An 8795-nucleotide genomic window follows, 5' to 3' on the forward strand; every position below is an offset into this window, starting at 1 on the left:
GTAACAGTTCAATTTTACTTTGGTTAACTCCTAGTCCTAGTTAACTCGTGGCCCAGCTACTAAAATCATCCGGATATGCTACCGCCTTCACTCCACATCTCTCTAATTTAACGAGAATTGTATCCATGACCAGAAGCCACAGAAAGGAAACAACCCTGGGGTGTTCCCCTGCTCACATGTTTTGTTGCGATTGTCTTGCCTAGAGTGGCTCGAATCTTCCTACCACTGAGCATGGAAATAATTCATTCTCGAATGAAGTCTTCTACACCGAACTTAACGAGCGATTCTTCTATGGATTCTGTAAGGACGTTGTTAAAAGCACCTTCCATGTCAGGAAGGTGGTAAGAGTAAATTCTTTATAATGGATTGTTTGTTCTACAGTACGCACTACCTCATGGAGGGCAGTCTCCGTAGATTTGCCCTTAAGATAAGCATGCTAATAGCTTTCCAGAGGTCGTCAAACTATAGTTTCAAGAGGGATTTCTGTAAAGCTAACAGATTACAGATTCAACACTACAGATAAACGATTACAGAAAACAAATGACAGTTTACGGATTAAAGATTACAGATAACGTATCTCAGATTACAGATATCATTTAACAGATATTTATTGTTACCGGTCTGATTTTTAAATTTTCTCGATTTTTCAAAGCCCGTAAGATTTTACGATAAAGTTTAAGAGGAATTTCTGTAAAGATTACAGATCACAGGTTCAATACTACAGATAACCGATTACAGGCTACAGAAACAAATGAAAGTTTATGGATTAAAGATTACAGATTACAGATTACGGATCACGGATTACAGATAACATTTAACAGATCACATATTACAGATGACAGGTTACAGATTTAAGATTACGGATTACTGATTACATAATAAATATTACAGATTTCAGATTACGTATTACAGATAACAGATTACAGATTAGAGATAGGAAATTGAAGATTACTGATAATAGTACCCGTGGCATGATGGTTAATGAGTTGGACTGTCATACCAGAGGTCTTGGGTTCAAACTCTGCCTGTGCCATTTAAAGTTTTTGTCACGGGTACTAACTCTTGCGAGGAATCGACAAATTCCTCAAGAATAACTGTTGTCATGAAAAGTGCTTTCTCAAATTAGCCGTTCAGCTTTGGCTTAACAAACTGTAGGTCTCCTCCATTTCTGGCAACATTATTCGCACACAGGAGTGGTTGAGCGTTGTAAGTCACTTGGCCCTAGTTCTTAAAAGACTGTTGAATCACCTTATTTATTTATTTATGATAATAGATAGCCAATTACTGATTACAATTTACATGTATTATAGATAACATATTATATTTCTATGTTACAATTCTGTTTTTCAATTTAAGAAGTCAAGACCTTCCAAGGAAGTAAAGCAAAAATATTCACATCCAATGAATTGCCTCATCCCTCTTCGAATATTTTCCCAACTTTAATGGACTATACATTATAATTATCTACATACATTTATGTAACTAACACAGGAAGTTTTAGTACCTATAAGAACACAGTAAATAAAGATACATTAACATAATTGCTCCTCCGTATAGTTTCTTAGTCCTCTTGTTGTTCATTGAAATTATAAATTAATAAATGAGTGGGCGTAGTAATTATTATCTGTTATGGAAAATACATAATTCATATGCTCTTAAAAATTATGTGTAAAGTGCATAGAAGGTTTATCACTGAATCCTTGGATAGATTGAAATATACCTTTCTGTGAACTGTGAAGTAAAAAATGTGATCTAATCAAAAAACCTAAATTTCCAAATTAGATTAAATTAGATTGAATTTTCTGGGTAACTAAGTGTAACTTTTTTGTTCTTCGATTCAGCACTATTTTTGATACCATCTCAAGCTCTTTAATTGAAGTCCTTGAGGGCGAATTGAGTGCAACAAAGAAAACGCCAAATGAACAATAAATACACAAATGCAGAACAAAAGTTAAACTTCTCTGCCTCTATATTCTCAAAGTTATATTTAAGATTTCAATTAATATGAAATCAATTAATTTTTAAATCAAAACAAAAAGAAACTTTATTGAATATTTTATTACTAATTACATCCAGACACTATATATTTCATATAAAATATAGTAAGCTTCTCCAAGTAGATACTACATTACTTTTGCTTAATGCTTCTTAATTACAATTATATTTTTAATTTCGAACTCCAAAGAAGATCCTGAGTCATAAAAAAAACATATAATAAAACTGAAATATGGTATATATGTATGTAGACAGTACATTTTATAAAAGTAGTGCGCAAAAAGTAATAAATTACAAGAGTAAGCAGAAAAAGGCAACTTCGCGTACTTCGTTCACTTTGCCAGATGAAATTAAATTATCATTGCTCTGTTTCCTTTTTCCATTCATTTTCCAGCATTCAGTGTGTTTCCCTTATAATTTTTGTTCACTTTTTTATTATATTTTATTCCACCTTGCACTCGAGGAGGTTGAAACATTCAAATAGCCATACAATGACTTGGCCTAAAAAGGCATACAATTATTATGACGTTATGAAATTACTTCCATAGAAGAGTAGGTAACTTTTCTGCTTCTCCAGGGAGGATTCGAATTCAGATGGAATAAAAAAAAAGTTAAGCTTTAAAGACCTCCTTATACCCTAACCCAAACTGACGACCGACCAACTATAACAACTATACCGACTACGACGACGAAGAGCGACGCCAAGATAAGCACACAAGAAAAGAATTAAGAACTATTTTGTTAGTGAAAATCCTTTTCTTTTGGCTGAAAATCTCTTCACCCGCACACACTTCAGCATCAGGACGAAAAAAAAAAACAAAAAAACAACCAAAATAACAACAACAACAAAAACGACATACGACAATATTATGATGTGAATAAAATGCCTCTACTTCACTTTTATCCACTCGGCTGCCATAAGTAAAACAAATTCGAATGGTTTTTTGTGTTTTCTGTGTGTGAAAAAGCTAAAAGAGTTTTGTTTTGTGTTATTCTTCTACCCCATAATCTGCCATCCGGAACTCCCACCTTAACACTACATATATAGCTTTATGGTTATATGATGTTATAGAAGGAGGGTTGGTGGGGTGGGAAGAAGAAAGGAGGTCCTTTTGATCCTTTTTGACTGAGAGCTAGTCTTACACATATAATGATGCACAGTATATTGTGTATAGGTAGTATTTTGTATTTTGCCATAGGGCTGCCAGGCACTCGTTAAATTTAGTGTGCTTATCGTCTCAAAGGTAAACGAACATTTCATTGAAATATGGGGGTAGGAGGACGATCCAAAAGAGTATCCTTGATGATAAAGGCGAGAATTTCGACTGAAAATAGCAGTGTGTGTATGAATACGAGTATATGCGTTTTGAAAAAACGGATATTTTGATTTTTTTTGTCAAAACCTTTATTTTTTTTTCTCTAAAAATATTACCATTTATTCAGTGTATGCGCGATGCGGTGATGCTTTGGAATTTGATTGTTTGTGAAAGTCGCTAGATAAGGGAAATATGAGTTGATGATTGGCAACACAAAAAAAAACAAGTCTGATAAGCTTCATAATATTTTGAGAAATGAAAGAAAAAAAATCGTTTATGGTTTGAGTGGATTAAAGGAATTATATTTCAAATTTTCCTTTTCACTTAATCAAGAAAAGGTATCCACTGTGAGTATATGAGATATATGTAATATGCACAATTTAAGCTTATTTAGAAATTGATTGGAAGCCTTTTGCTAATCTAGACCAAAGCATAAGGGTATATCAAATATTTAACACAAAGTAAAGGATTTGAAGGCAGAGCTAAGATAGATTAATGATAGTTAATGATATTTACTCAATTTTTCCCTTTGTTTCTTAATTCCCATAGTGTATGAAAATCATGTTGGCGTCCTGAACATTATTTAAAAAATCGAATAATAACTCTCTAATAACTTTTTATAAATGAAAGAAGGTCACGAAAAACAGTTTTTTGCGAATATCCTCGTTTATGTACATCCAAATGGATGAAATAATAAATAGATTGTGTGGCGCAACAGTCCATAGTGAACCAGGACCTAGTGACTTACAACTCTCAACCATTCCTGTGTGCGAGCAATTGCATAGATGGAGGCGACCTACAGTTTATATGCCGAATCCGAACGGCTTATAGAAAGCACTTTTTCATGACAAAAATTTCTCTTGGAGAATTTGTCAATTCCTCGCTAGAGGCAGTACCCGTGAAAAAACTTAACGTGGCACAGGCATCGAACCCAAACCCTCTCGCATGACAGTCCAACGCACGTCCAGATGGTATCTCCGCTATTATTTTGAAAAGCTTTTCCATCTATCCTATTCTTCTGGGCTCGTTCCGAGTATTTGTCTTGGAGAAAGTAAGATTATTGCACTTGATATTTCAAAGGCATTTGATAGGATTTGGCATCAAGCTCTCTTATAGAAAATGCGTGCTTTCGTTTTTCATAGATCCCTGCTTCATTGGATTAGTTATTACCTTTCGGATCGTTCAATACAAGTAGTATTGGATGGATTCAAATCTGAAAACCACTAAATAAATGCTGGTGTGCCCCAGGGCTCTGTTCTATCTCCATCACTCTTTCTCATTTTTATTAATGATCTCCTGTCTGTAACTTCTAATCCAATACATTGTTTCGCTGACGATAGCGCTCTCAGCTTTCCATATTCGTTTCCAGACTCATAACCCTCCTCTTCGGATGTGAAACTGCAATGGCAAAATATGATGAGCTTATTAAATTCCGACCTATACGGCATTGTACAATGGGGAATAAAAAACCGTGTGGAATTGAATGCTTCAAAAACTTAATGCTGTGTTGAATCGGTAAAGTGAGATATACGCTCCTTGCCACTATAAACGAAACTAAAAATCTATACATCCTCGGAATGTGCATCAGCCACCCCTTTTTCGGAGCTATCACATACGAGATGTCGCCAAAAATGCCACAAAATTGTTAGGTTTTTTGAGACGATGTAAGAAATGGTTCTCTCGCGTCTGATCTGGCTACAATCTACAAAACCTTTATACGTCCGAAACTTGAAAATAACTCTCATCTTTGGGCTGGTGCTCCAGTATCTTATTTAAGCCTCTTGGATTGTATTCAAAGAAGAGCTTTTAAAATGATTGGTGACATTAACATCATCAACTCGATTACGTGAATCGAACATCGTTGTAAAGCTTCTTGTCTCACGCTTTTTACCGTTATTTTAACGGACCATCTCTAGTTAAATAGCCAGTTGCATTCCTCCCCTTAACAATTTAACCGTAATACCCGTGCTTCAAGGAATTCACATCAGTTTACCCTTGAGCCGTATTAAAAAGTACAGAGATTCATTTTTTAGCCGTACTACGCGAATGTGGAATGCCTTGCCACGCTCTATATTTCAGGTTTTTTAAACCTTCAGATAGATCCAAATAAATACACAAAGTCATCTCAAAACTAATGAGAAATTGCGAAACCTCAATGAGATACAAAAATGATTTAAACTGTATCTACTTGTAGAAGATAAAGATTTTTACTTTTTGCGTTTTACCATGAGCTTTAAAATCAGCGTATTGTGAATTTGTTTTGTACTTTTATTGAGGTATTCTAATAATATAATATTTTATAGAGTGTTAAATTTTTTGTTGGTGTAAAAGATAAATAAAGGGAAGTCCAACAAAAGCTTCACTTTGTAGGAATATACTTACTTACTCCGGGGCAGACCTAGGCCTCAACCAACATGCGTCTCTAGCCAAGTTGGTTGAGGTCCCTCGGGATTGGATTCGAAGACCTTCCGGCTAGAGCGTTGAAGTCCATTCACTCTATATGATGTAGCCATCTAAGCCGTTGGACTTTTAATTCTGTTAACTGTCGGTTTACAACCCATACGTTGTTAAATCTTCTCCTCCATTCTCCATCTATGCATCTGTATTGATAGCGGTGCCTAGGTAGACATAGTCCTAAACTACCTTAAATTTATAGCTGTCCATGATGACGTTTTGTCCAAGACGACGTTGTTCAATATCCTTTTTGATGACAGCATATAAGAACTTGATCTTGCCCTTATTGAACACAAAACCTATATTAAAAACGCTCCACTGACATCAGGCTTTGATCTTCCAATAATGTCAATATTATCTGAGTATCCGAGTAATTGGATGAACCTTTGGAAGATTGTGCTTCGAGGGCTGACGGTTGAATTTTGCACAATTCTTTAAAGAACGGTATTCAAGAAGTCGGAAGACAGTACATCGCCTTGCCTTAAACCTTTTTTGACATCAAATGCTTCGGTGAGATCTTTTCCGACCTTAATAGAGCAGCGCGCATTCTCCATCGTCATTTTGCACAAACGGATAAGTTTGACAAGGATGCCAAAACTAGACATTGCTCTGTAGAGCTCTTCCATATAGATAAAGAGATGGTGGTTATCGATTTGAAGTTAATGGGTTTTTTCCAAGATCTGCCGTAGTGTAAATATTTGGTCGGTAGTGGACTTTCCTGGTCTGAAGCCACACTGATAAGGGCCTATTAGATTATTGACGAACGGCTTCAGAAGTTCAAATAAAACGGCAGAGAGGATATTATAGGCAATGTTAAGGCCTCTGTAGTTAGCGCAGTTTAGAGGGTCTCCTTTCTTATGTATTTGGCAAACTATGTTGAGATTAAAGTTAACGGGCATGCTTTCTTCTGACCAAGTTATCGCCTGCTGCTTTGAATAGTTCGGCAGCGAAGCCGTCAGCTCCAGCAGCTTTGTTTGACTTCAGTTTAGATAAAGCTATCTTCACTTCGTCGAGGCCGGGTAGGTGGAATTGTTGATCTGCGTCGCCTAGGTTGAGTGGTTCTAGCTCCCTTAAAGCGGAATTCGGTTCTTCATCGCCGTTCCATATTTTCAACATAGACTGCGGTACTACTACGATGTTCTCCTGATCGCCCTTTCAAGATTCGATTCGTATCTGGTACCCTGGAGAGGTTTTGTATACCTTTATAATACATGTCTCTTTCTCCCGATAGCGCGCTTCTTATGGTCTCTTTTGTTTCATCTAAGAAGCCAGTGTTCCTCTTTCCTCTTCTGCTCGTAGAGCTCGGGAGCAGCTCTGGCCTTCTTGTACAAATATAGTGAACATTTTTTAGTCATATTTTGGAAAAGTTAAGCACTCCTGGGTCACCGTATCCGCCATCTGACTGATGTTGTTTTTCAATATTACAAAGAAACATTTATCTTTAAAAATATTCCTTTTTTTAGTATAACAATAATTAGTTAGTTAATTAGTTAAAAGCTTATACAGATTTCAAAAACAGAAATAAGTATTTATTCTTATTTTAAGAATTCAAACGCCCCAAACAACAGTCTGTAGTCTTACAACAGTGGATATAACCATTATATTCCTTCCAGTTATGTATATGGTTTTTGAAAGTACAGAAACATTCTATTTATTCCAAATTGTATTAAAATCCGTCCATCTAAAGAAAAAAAAACACATTTATCCAAATAAACATAATTTAGTTTGATAAAGATAAAATTTGTTACAAATTGAAATCTTCTTGTAACACATAATTCACAACAGACCATAGATATTATCATAGCCATTTTAGCTATAAATCATAAATCACTTACCTAAACAAAAACACAAAACGATTTATCTAAGAATAAGCACACAAGCTTTCAAAAACAACAAACGACATACACGAGACTGTCTCTATCATACATTATGCATGATGAGTATTATGTCCATTTAAATATTATGTGTGTACAAGTAGTACCACATTTTTTGTTTTTCCTTGTTGTCTTTTTGTATAGAATGATCCTTTCATTTCGACAAGTATCCCGCATTTGTATATGTATAGATACTCTAGGAAAATTCTTTTCATAAGTCACTTTTCTTACCTTGATAAAGTACCTTGCTATATATACATAAGTATATGGGTGTCCTTGTTTAGAGGGCATTTCAAAGATGTCAACAATCCATCGTGATTCACAGAAGTAGTCTACCTTTGTTGTGATTACTTGGCTTTATCTTCAAGAAGAATAGAGGGAAATACCTCCCTCGTATACCTCCAACATAAATACAAAAATAAAATAAGGGTAGATTAGTGTATGCACAAAATCATGCAGATGGCATCTTTTGTTTTAATTTTTTAAATCCAAAGAAAACGTTTCATATGTTCGTTCATTTAACCACGTTTACCGCCGCAGTTGCCACCACCGCCATTACCGCCGCATATGGATCTCTCTTGCACATGTAAACGTGTTCATTTACATGTTGCATATGTGTTTTAGTGCACAAAAAAAACACACACACACAACCACTAAATTTAAAACTGCTATTTCGCAGCTATCTCGTGTCCTTGTGGGATCCTTTCCAACCACCAACTATTATCTATCTGTCAACCCCCTGTCTCAAAAGTTGTTACTATTGTTCTGCTGCACGAAGCTAGATTGTTAGCTCGGATTCCCGACTTCTATTGTTTCATCCGTTTTGGCCACATTCAAATTGGAGAAAATATAACAAAAACAAAAACAACAACCTCAGAGTGTACTGAATACTGCTACAAAACTATGTAACAAAGCTTGACCTCAGACACAGGACACTGTACACTGTAGTGTAATATAGGTACACCAAGAGAAGCCAGAATTGTAGAGCTATTTTATATGGCTGGAGGTAATCTTTCTCTCTCATTAAATATGTACGCGGAGCATCAGATATTCACAAATAAAGCATTTTGCCAGGACTCGTAGCCGTAGCCGTGCCCGGACGAGTGCACCCATGGGATGGGTGAAGATAAAGGTGGATGGACACGAACTGTGAAGC

This window comes from Eupeodes corollae, chromosome 2 (assembly GCF_945859685.1).
Source record: "Eupeodes corollae chromosome 2, idEupCoro1.1, whole genome shotgun sequence".
In the NCBI taxonomy this organism is placed as follows: domain Eukaryota; kingdom Metazoa; phylum Arthropoda; class Insecta; order Diptera; family Syrphidae; genus Eupeodes; species Eupeodes corollae.